This window comes from Zosterops lateralis (assembly GCF_965231275.1).
Source record: "Zosterops lateralis genome assembly, chromosome: 4".
Lineage (NCBI taxonomy): Eukaryota > Metazoa > Chordata > Aves > Passeriformes > Zosteropidae > Zosterops > Zosterops lateralis.
The window spans coordinates 46,692,171-46,709,062 of record NC_139765.1 but is presented as its reverse complement, the minus strand read 5'-3'; positions in this window follow the sequence as shown (position 1 = coordinate 46,709,062).

Below are 16,892 nucleotides of genomic sequence, written 5' to 3'. Positions count from 1 at the left end.
ATTTCAAAGCCCAGCTCATACTTTTAAAAATAAAATGTTTTACTCTTTCTGAATAAAAAGCTTTTATAAACCCTTACCTTTTCAACTCTAGACAGACAGAGCTTTTGATGATATTTTTAACTAACATTCTAATATTCATATGGCTTAAATATTATAATTTCTTATGTAATCACACTTCTTTGCATTCTGGTTTTATATTTCTAATTTCCTCTTCCTCTCCTTTGCAAGAGAGTATTCAGTGAAGTAAGATGCCTGAGGAGAGAAAGTATAATTTCAGGGAATTTAAAACCTGCTTCAAACCTACTTCAAGTTTTGAGCCAAATGCAAATGAGAGATTACAAGGAAACATTTCTTCCAATCAACCAGGTATTCAATTAAAAAGAAGGCTACCAAGATAAACGTGTGCGCTTGCATATCTGTGTATATATGTATCAGCACTTATATATATATATTTTAGTATATGAAAACCACTAATTAAAAATTAATAGGGCTGCTTTGCAGTTTTGTAATACTAACTGCAGCTCAAAGCCAGAAAATATTTTAGGAGTGTCTAAGCCTCATGAAGAAGCCAAATATTTTTCTGGTGCTTTGGTTGCCCTAATGAACTGGAAGTTACTGAGGCTTATTTTAATCATTTGTGACCTGCAACTGCAGTTATTAACCAGAATAAAGTGTGCATAATGCGAGTTTCAAGGGATTGAGACTGTCTGAAATGGAAAGGAAATTTTGTTACTTAAGACTTTGGCTCAGTGATGTTTAAAATGTATTTATCTCTGCACACAGATATTAAATGACCCATGAACGAAGTTTGATTTTCCTTCTGAAGGTGGAGGAGGATCTTGCTGTGCTAGTCATGCACTCCACACTATCTTGTATTGCTTGAGGAGATAAGTGTCAGTTGCATACACATTCTTGAAAATCAGCAATAAATCCTTAAATGATCAAAATTATGAACCTCAACATTTAAATGTCTAATGGCTCAGGACTTTTTTAAAGCCAGTAAGTATTTAAAATGCTTTCACAAAGGGGCTGTCTCGTCCTGTAGACATTATTCTTTAACAAAGAGTCGAACAGCAGGTAGACTGGTAAATGGGAAAGCAGTGTGTATTTGCCAGGATGGCAACAAAACTCAGTTTTCTAAAGCAACTGTCAGATGTGGCCATGTGACAGCAGTTCTGAGGGATTAAGGAGCTGAATACAATATGTGTTAAAGAGCAACCTCCTCCAATACTTGCATCTCAATGCTCAGGAAAACAAGTGACCTAAGTTTGATGCAAAGAGTATAGAGGAGCTGGGAGCAAGACGGGTTTGACTCTAATTACTTGATATCGTACTTGACATTGCATCTGGAATACTGTGTCCAGTTTTGGGCCCCACAGTTGAAGACAACTACAAACTAGTGCAATTTCAGTGGAGGGCACCAAGATGATTAGAAGCTGGAGCACTAACCCAGAGACACTTGAGATTCTAGTCTTGCTCAGCATGAAAAGAGGCATATTCAGGGATACATAATAGCCAGTCTGCTAGTACATAGGTGGATATTATTAAAAAAAGAGGACCAAAAACCACAAGCCTACTGAAGCGGGAAAACAGGACACTGGTCATAAATCACAGCAACAAAGGTAAAAATGGGTATTAAAAAAAAAAAAAAATACTGTGATGATAATTAAGCATTGCAACAGAATGTCCTGAGAGATTGTTCTTGGAATTTACATAAACTGGTTAGAGAAAGTCCTACACAGTCTGGTCTGAATTCAAGGTTGATTCTGCTTTGATCATGTGGATGTACTAGAGTTATCTCATGTTGCCTTCCAACAATAATGACTGTGATTTTGTAATTGAAAATATGTTTACACATAACCTAAAGGTAACCCAAGAAATGGGTGACATATTTCAAATGTCATTTAGCAAATCAGCAGATTAAGTTCCTTGTAAGTCATCACCTATTAATCCATGTCCACACTTCTGCTAATGACATTCTGCACTGCTTTTGTCTGTGTTATCTTGGTTCATGATTTGGAAAAAGGAATCAACATCTCGTATGCATTCCAAATAGATGTATTCATTAAACTGAGAGTTCTTGGCCACTTATAGCATCAGGTTAGGAGCAGGCAACATCCTTTTAACATTGTTCATTTTTTTATACACTATAATCCATATGCTGTCGTACCTCAGTTATCCCAAATTAAGAAGGCAGAAGAGTTGAATTTCTCTTTGTTTGGTTTCTGAAATTTTCTTTCTTGAGGGAAAAAAAATAGGGCATAAATAGAGCCGCTTATTTTTCTTCTGCCGCTACAGAATATGAGGATCTCATTACTTTATTTGTGCAGAGATTTGAGGGTGGAGAGAGAACTGAGACCTTATCTCAACTGGGGTAGTGATTTTGAGGAGACAGTGGAATTTAGCCAGTATTTTGAACAGAGATAATGTTTCAATGTGTAATTAAAACAAACTTTCAGCACAAAGGGGAGCTTTTATTAATTTGCTTATTTGTTTCTTGTGGGGTGTTGGTTTTTGTTTGGTTTGTTGCTTTGTTTTTCTCTGTTTAGTTCTGTTCATTTGTTGGTTGCTTGCTTATTTAAAGGTCCTGGTTCTATTTTTGTTTTAATTTCAAGTTCTTACAAAATTAACATGCTGAGTATATAGATTTGCATCCAAACACTTTTTAATTTGGGCTAGAATTTAACATTTTGAATGTAAAGACAAAAGTAAGAAGAACAAGCAGACCACTGGGGCCAAAGGAGAGGAGTTTTAGTAGCACGTGGCTACACTTCTTTGGGTCTGTGGGAGTTTCTCTCGGAGAGGACGAAAACACAGGGTGAGTTTTGGGGCAGGTAAAGGACAGGGCTGAAGGCAGCTTCTGGCTCTTGCTTTTGGCATTGGAGAGAGGACAGCCAGGCTGCTGCGTGCTGGATGAGGAGTTCACTGTTACCACCAAGTCCAGTCCTGGGAAATCTATCACCATCTGCTCATGTGCCCAGAAATTCTGAGCTCGCCTCCTCCTGCCCTGCTGGGCTGGCCCTGTCCCTTCTCTGTTTCTTCAGCCAATGCTTTGAGGCTTTTTGCTACTCTGTAGCCCTGCCCTGCCCTGCTGAGACATCCCTGCCATTCCAGCTACCACCAGCCAGGGATTTTCCACCATTCCAGCTTGGTGCTCTCTGAGTCCCACAGGAGCGCTGAGATCAGACTGCCCTAGGCTTTGTGAAACAAAGACCCTTGAGGTTCCTGGTTCTGTTTATTATTTATGCTGTAGTTGTTCGTTTTTTTACTTGTTATACATACTAGTAAAGAACTGTTATTCCTATCCCCATACCTCTGCCTGAAAGCCCCTTTAATTTTCTAAATTATCATCATTTGGAGGGAGGGGATTTGAATTCTCCATTCTGAGGGAGGCCCTGCCCCTCCCTAGCAGATACCTGTCTTTCAAACCAAGGCAACCAGTTAATAACCACATTCACTTCACTGAGAAAAACAAGCCTTGTTATGAATCTGCTTCCTTAAGGAGATAAGGATGGACTCAAAGACTCTCTGATGAAAATCTAACAGCTTTTACTGCCACCTCAGTAGTGGATGGCCAAAGTGTTTATTCTACCTTTTTTGTCAACCAATTCTGACCCAAAGTAACCAATATCCTCAGTAAGTTTCTTTAACATATTCACTTGCACATTTTTCAGGATGCAAATGAAGGAGAACATGGATGTGTAATGTATGTATGACGAAAGTCACCAAACTCCACTTATAACATGTAATTATTCCACGCCCTCGGGAAAGGCTAAATTTTATGGTATAAAAGGAGAGTTTCAGGGTGGAAAAGGCAGGTGGGGAAAAACATCTGGAAAAACATCTCTGCCTGCTCAGTATGTGTCAATAGGCAATGTCTTTCCTGAGGGAACACCTACTGGTGAGCTTTGCACCTGCAAGAGCATTGAGGCACACACAAGAATTCATTTATATGTATATAGAGCTATTTGTCTCTCTCTTGCTATACTTTCCGTTGTAACACAAATTAACACACTGTACTTAATGTATTTATCACTAGCAATCCTGAACCTGCTTTTCTGCTGTTTCAATAAGCTCTACTAGTCATGAATCTAGATTGTGCAAAGTCCTAGTTGAACATGACCAAATGTATAGTACAGGGCTGGTAAACTGCAGTGTTTGTGCATCTATATTCATGCAAGTTTTTCTTTTAAACTCAACCAGATTTACAGTGCTTAAATTGGCTGTAATCAGAAATGAAGCTCAGCAGTACCCAGTTCCTCTGATCTCTGAGGATCAGCTGGAGTGCAAGGGGGCTTATTTTCTGCTAAATTCTTATACCCATAATGAAACACCCTGAAATTTTTAATCTTCCTTATCAGAAGCTGTTGAACACATTAGTTGATAGAATTTACCGGCGTCCTTAAAAATGACAAAAGCTTTTTCAATCTTTCAAGTTTCATACATTTTTATATATGACAGTCTGAGAAGCAGTAACTGCTGTCCTCATTTCATTCAGACACCAGATATGAGGGTCCAACTTCTTTATATTTTAAAGTTTTACCTAATCTTATCCAGGTTCTTACATGATTACTCCTTGTTGAGTTTTAGTTCATAATCTGTTGTTGCTCATGTTACTTCTAATGACCAGATTGTGTATGTGTGTAATAACAGGATATTCCCCAGTTTCTGTGTTTAAGTTGAGCCTTTGTTTGAATGTACTGGTATGAAATGATGTTCATTTTTCATTAAGTAAACAAACCCTTATTCTTATGATTTCTTTTTTAAAATGTTTTTGTGCTTTCACAACATTGCACACTATGTCTTTGTATATTTTTAAGGGCATAAATTTTATGTTTGCATTTACTTTTATGTCCCTTTTTTTTTTTTTTACATTTTGCCATTGGGTGAAAAAAAATTCACCAGGAAGTCTCATTCTTTTCAAATTAATCACCAAGTGCTCTTTTCTGTCACAGTGCAATGTAAACCAAAATAAACAGCAGGAGCACATAACTCTTTTTTTCTACTCCTGTGCTGTTAGCAGTTGGTCTTTGAAGTTTTCGTCCTTGTTTGTAAAATCTGTGACACTAATAAAGCATTACACTACATATGACTGTACTGTGAGCTATGAATCTCACTGAAACAGGGATAAATTTAGACAAGAATTGGAGGGGTACATTTAAACAAGAATATATCTGAATATCTCTAGAAATTATTTAAAGTGTAGTTGAGATACAAACATGGTGACTCTGTTTATTCTTTAAAATAAAGGCAGACTCCCAAGCATGTTCTTCTATAAATTGTTACCCAGAATTGTTGAAGCCAGACATGATGCTTCTTTTTTTTCTTTTCTCACATTCAGTATGAAGAGAGGAAAAAAAAAAGTAGCAATGTTAGGTATTAAATGTTAATCTTAGTGGTGATTTAATGGGAGGGGGAGCTTTCATAAGAGATAGATGTGTATTTGTGAGTTAGCAAACACTCAAAGTGTCACAAGGAGACACTAGGCAATCATGTACCATTGATCTGTACCATTTACAGTCTGACTCCAGGGTAATTTTTCTCCCTCTGTTACCTCTTCAAAGTCTAGATATATACCAGTATCTACTCTAAAATTATTTTCTTTTTAGTTAGTTCGAAGTTATTCTTTCCTTAATAGCATAAATTTGTAGCCATATTTTGAGTTTCCAGCATATAACCTAAAGACCAATTTTGCTAGCCAGGAAGTAGCTGGTTTTCCCCTCTGTCAAATCTTGTTTCCAAGTGTATAAATAGAGGCAGTTTTTAACAAGGTTCCCACATTCTCTAGTTTTAATTCAACTTATTATAAAGGGTATTTTCAATTATTATACTTGTCTCATCATTACTATTAAACTTGTCTGCTCCATATATTCATACCAGCATACCTAAGCAGCAGTAAAGATGAAACTATAGCATAGACAATGTCTTAAAATTTGTTAGCTTATAAATAGTACTTGTTTTAAAATGTTGTTTAACCATTGCTGATTGGACTGCATTTCTGTAATGTCTCAGAGGCAATATTATGTGACAACTGTACTCATATCCCAAACAGGTAAAATAATCTCTCAATGACAACACCTGCTTCTATGTCCCATTGATGCTAGAATTATCCCAGTTTGACCAGGAAACATTATACAAGATCCGACTACTCACAAACAACATAAGAAATACCATATATTATTAGTCAATTGATAAATAAAATGTGTGCTGATGTGTTTCTGTAGTGGTGTGTTCACATCATCAAGTTCTGTTGGAGAGGTGAGTTTTTTTTACCGGCAAGTTCATTTTTACTCCAGGAGTCACTATCAGATCCAGCACTGAGAAACTGAACATATAAGGAAATTCTAAAAAAATTGAATTTTCGTCTTGCAAAAGCTTCGTACCACATTCAGATTTTATGACATTTCAAACACAAGTTTATAATTTTTTAAAAGATATTTTTGCAGTGGAAAATATGTCCAAAGTAATAAAAATTTTAAATCACTCAAGAACTGCATTTTTCATCACCACACAAATCATTGTACAATTAAGACATCTTTTCATGAATTTTCATAAATTTTGCTGTTGATATTTAAATGGTAGATTAGCAGTTTTTGCAGCTGCTGCTCTGAAGTGCATAATAAATCTTGTAAGAGACAGAAGTGCCTTGGTGGTAACTGGGAGACTCAACATTTTTAAACTGATTTGTGTTTCTTTATTCATGAGGTGATTCCAGCATGCAAGGTGTCTGATTCACTGGTGTTTCTTACCTGCATGTCAGAAATCAGTTTTTAACAGAGCTGATTTCAAATTTTCACTTTTGCAAACCACATATATAGTGAAACCTCGGTTCACCACCAAGACAATGCCATGTTTTTTCAGGAACTGTTGGTCTAAATAGGTGTATTGATTTCAGAGGGATTTAAGCATAGAACATTTATCCTTGATCAAACCAGTAGCCTAAATTTAATTACTGTCTTCCTGCTGAAAACCTATCACCTAAAATTTAAATACCCAATCTCCTCTTTTCTTTGTTAAATGTGCTCAATACTGTTGAACTCATCTTCTCCATGTTTGATCTATAAACAGATGAATATAAAATGCACGCAATAAATTACTAGTGACAGGTTCAAGAGAACCCTGCAGTTCTTATTAACTGAATGCTAAATGAATAGGGTTAAACATAAAGGAATTTGTTAATCAGGTTGTATTATTGCTCTGAACTGCTTGTAACATTTGCCATTCTTTTGTGAATTTTAACAAAGATGTATTACTGGCTGTGTCACATTAAAATCAAAACAATCGAACTGCAGTCGGTTTACCTTTTTTTTTACTGGTGTTTACCTGCTTTGTATGTTCTTCTTTTTTTCTTAACTCAATTGAAGCCAAATTTCAAAACATATGTGTTTCTTTTGAGACACAGAAACTTCTGCTGCTGTAAACAGGTAGAATGTGAGCCCCTGTAGTGGTGTGGAATTGTATTTTCTAATTTTATATAATTTTGTATCCCAGTTTCTGTAAGTGTTCATCCACCCCCATCCCCCTTTTTCCAAGTACCTGTAGTTATGTCACATAATGGGTTCCCCCTTTCCATAGTATGCCCCTTCAATAGCCCTGGATCCCTCCATTGTGTTTTTTCAATACCCTAGCCCAGTGCTTTGTCTCTGCTGGATAGCCCTGGCTCCAGTCTTTGAGAATCTATTATATCTTATCATGGACACTCAATGACCCAGGCTATAGCCAGGTAAATCGGCCAAAGATTCGAGTTTCTCCACCCCCATCTCATCCCTAAATGGCGAAGTCACACCCCTCTCACCCCTATATGGCCAGGTCAAACCCCCTCATTTCCCTGAGTAACACCCCTGTTCATAAGAGCAGGAGACACCCAAAATCCAGACTCTCTGACACTCATACGCACACTCAAGCCTTGAACACCTGGGCTTCTGCCCTGAATAAACACCTTCTTTACCACTGAGTGTGAGTCGCTCCTTTCTCCGAAGCAAGCACACTCCTGCTTGGGATCTGGACCTGCCAAAAAACTTCACCTTATCATGACAGAGCCCAGCTAGCCGGTGGGCAGCTCTGGGGACCGTGATAAGCCCCAGCTTTAATTACCTAAAACTGGCACACCCTACAGGGTAAAGTGCCCACGTTCCCATTTCACTAAATGGAGATGTAGACTCAACTCAGCCACACAGGTCCAGCCCCAATCTTTCCATAAAGGTGTGGGTCTTCTGTTCCTCCTGTCTTTTTTCCTCCAGTTCTGTGCAAATGTCTTAGATATTATAAGGGCATTGTGGGAATGCAATCCCTACACCTCTAGCTGGTGCTTCCAAATAGGGAAAAGAGTCTCACTTTACCTTTTGACGTGTTAAGAAGTTAGCTGGAAAGTTCTGTGGATCTCCTTGTAATTGGCTCAGACCCAGTCCAGAAGTGTGGATTGGACTCTGAGAATGTAACTCAAAGACTGTTGTTACACTCGTTGGGCCAAGGGCCAAAAAGCCCACCTAAGCTATTAAGTACTAAAGAGAGTGAGCAAAGAAACTCCATGCTTTTCCAGGTGCAGTAGCAAGCAAGGAGTTTGTCTCTGTGCTGTGCTCAGCTTTGTTGGTTTTTTGTTTTTTTGAGTCTTTTTGTATTATTTTCCTTTGTTATTAAAACCCTTTTGATTTTTCAAGGCACTCTCAATCAGCCATCTCACTCATTATTATAGCCATGTTTCTGTCAGGCTGGACAGTCAGAAGTCTGGGTAAAACCCATAGGGCATTTCACAATCATGAGGGCATTTCATAAACATTTAGACGATAGCATTTAGGCAAACATCTCAATATAATGTAAAAAGAGCTTGAGCATTGGACAAATGTGCAATCATCCACACACAAACATCTCAATTTTGTCATTCCTATGAACTGATTCTCCCTTCTTGAGGTCAAAGCTGTTTTGCCTTGGATTTCAGTTCTTAAAGTCTGGGATGTGTTTTTTCATGAGGTCTATCAACAGAAAACAAGTTATAAAAATTTTCATAAAATATTTTTGGGACAAAATTTCTGTTCAGAAAAATAAACAGTGGCAAGTAAAGCTCATCCTGCCCAAAGGTCAATTCTTTTTCAAGATTTGTAGGTTTTTTTCATATTTAGAAAGCTGGAAAAAAGAATCTGCATTTTTTTCAGACGTCATTTAAATCCTAACTGATCCTATTTCTCTTCTGCTTTTTTTGAGTATGGGCAAGTAGGATAGGACAGAGCAAGTAATTTCTCAATTAGAAAAATGGTTGTACAAACAACACATTCATCAAACAGGGACCTGCACTTCCACCTCTATGAAGTGCTCTAATGATAGGACATCAAGTGGGAAAGTAAAATTTATCGTGATTAATGTCCATGAAATCTTAAAGGCAGAGATATTCTCACTTAGCTTTCTTATCATGCATTAACTTTCTTTTCAAACTTCATTCCTTCTTATTATTAAGACATCATGGTGCTGGGTAGTTCCAAGAAGGGTTCTTTGGCTAATGTTGAAAAGTGTTTCAGCATTGGACAGAATGTCTGCAAGTTGTATTCACATTCTTCTGTATTATCTGCCTCATATTTCCCTTTTTCTGACTAGAACTCCACTTTAAACAAATCTCATACATTTCTTTACTGATATGAAGTCACAATCAGCTATTTAACAAGTTATCGTAGTTATAGGATTAAACCATGTTTCACATATCAGAAAGATGCCTCTTTCTCTAAACACTGAAAATTCACATAAAAGCTTCTCATATGTAACCTTCCTGTATTACAGTGGGAAAGTAGGCTTTGAAAACTGAACAAGTTTTTCAATAGAGGCAGTAATGAAGCATGTCTCTCTCTGACTGTCCGTTTCATATCTGAATTGTGATGTTACATTTTCCCGTGTGAAGTTTTTTCTTCTATTACAGCATTTAAAGTTATCTTTTGTATTCCTTTCTGGGATTCTGCCAGTTTTGAATGCAGTAATTTGGTCAGTTAATAAGAAGTGCTGATTGCCTGTCTGTCCTCTGCTCTTGACCTCTGTGTAAACTCCACAAAACACTTCACCTCACAGCAGCTGATAAGTCAAACCAATGACTGTGACCCTGTACAGGCTCTGTGTAAATTCAATATTTTACAGACATGCTTCTCTGACCAATCTTGTAAATAAAGGTTCAATAGCTTTCCAAATTTTGAGAGGAAGAAAAGAAATGGAGCAAATGGATAAGAATGTATCTTTATATTCTGATACATAATAATTATGAGTGCATAGGTATTATTTTTTTTGAAGACCTAATCTTACAAAGTCAAATATAAAAAAAATAAAAAAAGTGTAGTAAAATGTTTTAAAATCTTATTCTATATTGGATTAGCTCATACCTCGGAGGAAGTTTATTTTCCTTCCTTCACTTTTCTATAGGCTCCATTTAGCTGCTCAGCATTCAGTTTTAATTTTGAATACACCTAACTCTTTCAGATTACATAAAAATGTGTAAGCATCCTAACCAAATATGCATTGACTCCAATATTTTCTTACTATGACTCAACTTTTTTGATCCATATAACTCTGATATAAAATGCTAGAAATCAGAATCTTAGTACTGGAGACTACATTTACTCTTATTTTTACTCAATTAGATAGATGTCTTTTTTTCTTGACTCATCTATGTGGAAAAAAGTATCCACATGTCTTGCAACATGCATGTATTTGTCTTTCAAAGATGGTTTGCATCAACCTGTTGAATATTTGAGAGCAGCAGCAGAACACATTAATATAGACTTAAACATCTTAGGTTTACACAATACAACCTTCTTCTGAATAATTCATTGAGTTACCAAGCAGGGACAATGCTATGAGACTCATCTGACAAGCCACTCCATGTCAAACATTAGGGGTAAATGGCTGATGCAAACAGTTGGCAAGCACTCATATGCTAAAAGGGAGAAGTTGAATAGTTCAGTTGGGGTATACTTTTGCAGTTAGAGTACTGCAAGCAAGCAACATGAGAGAAAGCAACATTATGCCAATGGATGAAGTGTAAATTAACTATCTTTTGGATGAATTCCAAAACCAAAATGGTCATATTTTCAGCATTCATCAGGTTAGGTATATGATCTTGCACAAAAAAATTCAACTTTAATTTTTAGCTAACTGTTGGTGCTGGGTACAATTTGAATCAATAAAAAGTAACAGCAATATTATTTAGATAATCCACAGTTCCTGGAAAAGGTATCATTTATTTTCACCAGCAATATTTAGGTTCACTAGCAATGTATCTGCAAATTTACTTTTCTCACTAGTATCTAGTGTCTATGTTGCAGACATTCAACAGTTATTTGGGTTTCACATAACGGAATAGGGCAAGTAGTTCTTAAAAGATTATTCAGCCTACTGGAGATGACAGTGCTGAAATACTCAGTCAGCACAGTGTTAAAACTGGGGGCAAATTTATTGTAAGCTCCAAATCTGCCATTTTGCCATGTGACTAAAGGACCCATAAATTGAAGACATAATAATAATAAAGACTTTGATAAATGTGACTTGGGAAAAGGGAAAATTATTCCCTTTAAGGGAAGTTTGTTTGCTCAGAGAATATGTCAACTATTATGAGCAAAGAGAAGGGTGGTAATTATCTATCTTAACCTTTTATAACCTTTTGCATTACTCTCAAATTTCAGAAACTAAATCAACAGCAAAGTCATTAAAAGACTTTAGAGAGTTTCTAATGCTCTTGGTTTGAGAAAGGAGCAGGAAAGCCAGAAATTTTTCCTAGATTACTGTCACCTAATCTCTAAAACAATGAAAATGAGTTTTTTTTCAAGTCTTTCTCCTACTATCCCTTTTACTATGTTATAAACTTCAAAAATAACAAATTAAAATTTTGCAAATTTTGGCAAAAATGAATGGAGGAACAGAAAACAGCAGGCCTGACTGATAGAACAGTCAAAGGAAGATTTCACATCCTCTTCGGCACAACAGTCCACACAGAGGGTAAATTTTTCAGCAACAGGTAAACCTCCAGTCTTCTTAGATACAAGCCTGTGCCAGTCAATCACAAGGCACAGCAGCAATGGAAATCAAGTTCGGTTTCCAAAGTGCTGCATTTTCTGGTTTATGCCTCTTACAAAACAAACTCCCTCCTCTTTCCTGAATTAGTAATTGTCTGAAATTTGAAACCCAAAATGGGAATAACAGTCATGAGCCTGTGCTCTTTTTCAGTTTTACTAGAAGCTGCATGGATTTAAGTGCAACATTTAGACTGCCCTTCAAAAAGTCCACATGCTGGTGTGTCTATGACATCTATTCTTACATAAATTAGTCTCAGTGCTTTAAAATTAATTTCCCAAGCTTGAATTCATCCAAGTTCATCTTTCAAGTCTTGGAGATTCTTATGTCTTTGTCTGCAATTCTGAGCACTCCCACTATCAGATCTCTTTTGCTTGTATGAGGATCTGTACTCAGATTAAATCACCTTTAACCTTCTCTGCAGATGTGCTAAATTGATTGAACACTTTAAACCTCAGATAATAAAACTTTTTTTTGATTCCCAGAGCCCTTTTATGTCCATTCTTTGAACTATCTTCAGTATTTTCATATTTGTCTGGATGTAGACACTGGCAGTAGACATATCCTGGCAGAAGTCTTATCTGTTACTTGCATACTAAGTCAAAATTATTTCCTTACTTTAACTTGACAGAATTCTCTCATATGTATAAAGTTAGGCCTTCCAGAATGAGATTAAAATGTCACGTTAAGGATGATTTCAAGTGGCTTTCTGAGGTAGTGTCCTCTTCTATAGGCATGGGTGTGGTTGTTTCCTTTACTACTACCCATAATGAAGTGAGTTAAAATACATTTTGGTAGGTTGTGACCATTTTGTTTCAGAGTGACTCAGGTAACTGATCACTTGTCCTCCTGATTAGTTGCAATTCCACACCTAAGTATGTCTAGCATGCACTTCATAACATGGTCTATTATAGACACTTAATAAAAATTTCTATGTGTGGAATCCCAGTCAAAACAGTTCCACTTACTGATCTCTATACACCTAGAAATACTAGGTTTAATCAGCCTTTAAGGTGGTTTTACGCTATTTATTATGTGCTATCTTTATTTTCTACAAGTTTTTAATCAAGATATGGTATGATTCAATGGCAAAGACCACTTTATTAAGGCAGAAATTTCTCAAACTGAGCTGCATTCCTTATAATAAATATGTATCTAACACAGGCATTGCTATGAAACTGAATCCAATGTAATTTGTTGCACATCTGATCTACTTTTAGTTACCAGTATGAATACGTACTTTGCATCTTATTGCTCTAATCTCTTTGTTGATAAAAAGATAACTTAATCCAGCTGAATTTAACAGGGAAAAATGTTACTGGTTTTATTGGAAAGAATTTCCCTGATACCTTGTAAATTTATTTGTCTAGGTAGTCAAACTTGAAGTTATAGTGGATCTAGTCCAGTGCTGTTATCACACAGGCTTGGGAAGAAAAGGACATATCTTACAGGGGAAAGCATGCTAGAGGAACAGGCAAGGCAGCTTGGCAGTTCAGGAGTGTGTAAATTAGCCCCATGGTAGCTCAAGAGCTCTGCAAGACTGTAAGCATAAATGCTTCCTGGAGTTTCAGGTGCCAAACTATTTGTGACTAGTAGCTTAAAAATCGCCCCCATCACATCAAAACAAGATCAATCTACTCTTCATAAAGTAAACTTACGCACACAAACACACATATATCCAGACACCCACAACATGCTGGAGAATTTCTGAACAAAACAATGCACATAAGCACATGTAGATACTGTGGTCATCCCAGGTTTTCTCAGGGATTGAGCCTTGTTTAGTGACTGAGCTAGAAACATAGGGATCAAATTTGTAGGTTCCAGTTACTTGTTCTGTGTCTATTCAGGATGTGACTTTCGAGTATTATATAGCAGATAATGAAAAGGCGGAAGGATTTAACTCACTTGAGTAATCCTATTTCCTAATATCCATTATCAGTAACTTCACAGCTGCTGTATGGCTTACTTATTAAAATAAAAATTAGGAGAAGAAATCTGTTGATGTCAGATTTATTCTGAGTGGCAAGACTTACCACATGACATATCTAGGTAATTAGAGGGGGCCTTTAACAGAAGGTTAGAACTTAAATATTATACAGAGTTTATTGCTTGTCATGCTGAAATGAGTCTTGGCCAGCACAAGGAATTTTCTCAGTAATGGTCTGCACTGATATTATGCAGAGATGTTTGAATAGTTTCTCTCTTTGGAGTCCTCTTTTTTTCTCCAGATAATTATCTTCCTTTATTCTGTCTGTCCCTGAAATGCCAGTTCAGTGATCAATCCTTAACTAAGAATAAATAGATGAATGATTAGACAGAACCACACACTTTTTAGAGGAAGCGTGTAGGTGAGTACAAGTTTCTAAGCAGGGATGATATCAAACATATATATATATATATATTACTGATTTGGAAGTAGCATCATCAGTTATGCATTTTTTTCCTCTCATTATTCTGTTGTTCCTTTATCAGAGAAAAATTTGCTTTTTAAAAGAATAATACATTCCACAGATTTATCTAGTTATCTGGGAAGAAAAAGAAAGAAATCTGAATTGATTCAGCATAAGTTTCTTTACTGTGTATTACTTGTGCTTCTGAGAGTGATGTCCCAAAGAATATAGGTCTACAAGGTCCTTTAATCTTATTCAGATTTATCAACACAATACGGGAGATATTAATAAAGTACTTCCGGGAAGAAAAATCTCCAGTCATTCCAGATGTGATATCTTGTCCAAACACAGTCCTATGCATGGCTTTGTGGAAAGGCTACTTAGCTTCAAGCCTTGGTCACTGGTCTTTGCATTAGCACAAAAACCATTAAAGTGGGTGCGACAAAGCCTTCCTCATCCCTCCTGGTGCCACGTTTACATTTCAATCGTATCTGACAGACTGGTGCCATTCTATCTATTCATATTCAACTATATCACTTACTGGTGTTTACAAAATAAAGTGTGGAGATGACAAAAAGAAGATCTTTGTTGTTTAGGTAATAAAAAAACTGCATGATAATGCTTTCTAGCTGATTCCTTTCCTCCAGGATAGCAGGACATTTGTCATCAGCAGGATTGAGACAGGTTTTTGTAAAAAATACAGAACTTACAATTTAATCCTCTTTCTTCAGTAAGCATCTAATTCCTACTGCAAAAGAGAAGAAAATTATAAACCAGCAAAATACTTTGTTGTTTTCCTGGAGGGAACAGAATAATAGAGTGGACTGGGTATGATAATAGAATTTTCCCCAATATATAACTCCTGCATGTCCCCTGTGGTTCTATAAAAACATTCTAAAGAATGTTTCAGTAAACAAAATAAGAGAGTGATAATGAAAACTGAATTAACAATCATTTGGACAGCCAGCTGTTTTGGCTTAGTGTGCATGCTAGTTTTTTGAGATATTCCTTCTGGTTTATTTGAACATACTTAGTTTGCCATCCTGTCAGATATTTGCAGTCTAGCATACAACAAAAACCAGCAGAGTGCTGTGAGTGTTTTTGGACTGCAGTTCAGCATCCTCACAACTGACCCGCTGTATGCAATATCTGATAATGACTGATTTGTCTTAAATGTGTTCATTAAAAGGAAGGAATTTATCTTTTATTAGCATCTTCATTGACACTGCTGTTTGGCAAAAAGGAATTTAGTGTTTTGAATTAGCAAGGTTTGGGGTAGTGAACTGTTGGGAGTAATGCTTTTTTGGTATAAATCTTCTGATAAAGTTATTGTGGGCTTGTTTTCAAATAACGTAACTAAAAGTTACATGGAAATATTTCTTAACATGACATTTTTTCTGATCCAAACAGAAATGTGTACTATCTGTCACAGCAGAAAAAAAAAAAAGGCTGATGATGAAGAGGCGCTGTGGGGTTTTCAACTGTAAATGTTCAGGACTTTTAAGGGTTCATTTAGTACTTTCCATGTAGGAAAGTGCTTTTAACTCAAAGACAGAAACAGTGATATAGTTCCTAACACGAAGTAAGGGATACAAAAATAAAAATTCAAGTGATAGGCCAAAGAGGGACAACATTTCACTAATAATTTCCCTTACCACTTCACACAGTATTTCAGAAAGAACCCATGATCTCACAAAGTAGACCTACAAAAATAAATATGTGAATAAATGCATCTTGTACATTTAGACTCATGAACATTAAGGATCAGGTTGGTTGCAAAATAGTAAAGTTGGATATCTTCAAGTTCAGCTATATCCTTTATTTTTAGTAGTAGAAGAGTTGAATTTTCAAGTATAATGCAAGTATATTCCAGAGCTGAGCTACATAACTGCCAATGAAGAAATACGAACTTAAAAGATCTGTGTTGAAACTTGTGCTCTCTGTTGTCCTGGTTAAGATGTCTGGCTCCTAGAGTTGCCAAACTCTGCATGTGTATTCATGTTCCCTCTACAAAGATAGAAATTGGATTCTTCTTTTTGAACTTAGTGATATTCATTAAAAGAGCTCCTTCTTACTTCATGATAAGCTGTGGTTTAGAGATAATAGTTGTTCCTGCAAATCAAAACAGAGCATTTTTCTATAGCAACAGAGAAAATATTACACAAAATGGTCCACTACACACCAACACAGGAGAACATAGTCTAGCCTGCAATATGAGGAGTATCTCTGCACCTTAATTAATCAATTCATCAAAAGAAATTATGGATGGAAAGTATTGTCAATTCCATGTCTCTAATGTCTTTTTAGTATATTTTTTTTATTTAAATAAGGTGGATACACCCTACGGCATATAAACTTCTACATTAGAGTGGAGAATTAACAATGACAGAGGAGCATAAAAGGTGAACAAAAAGACATTGAATATGTTCATAATTAGGAAGAATAGATTGACTTCAGGAA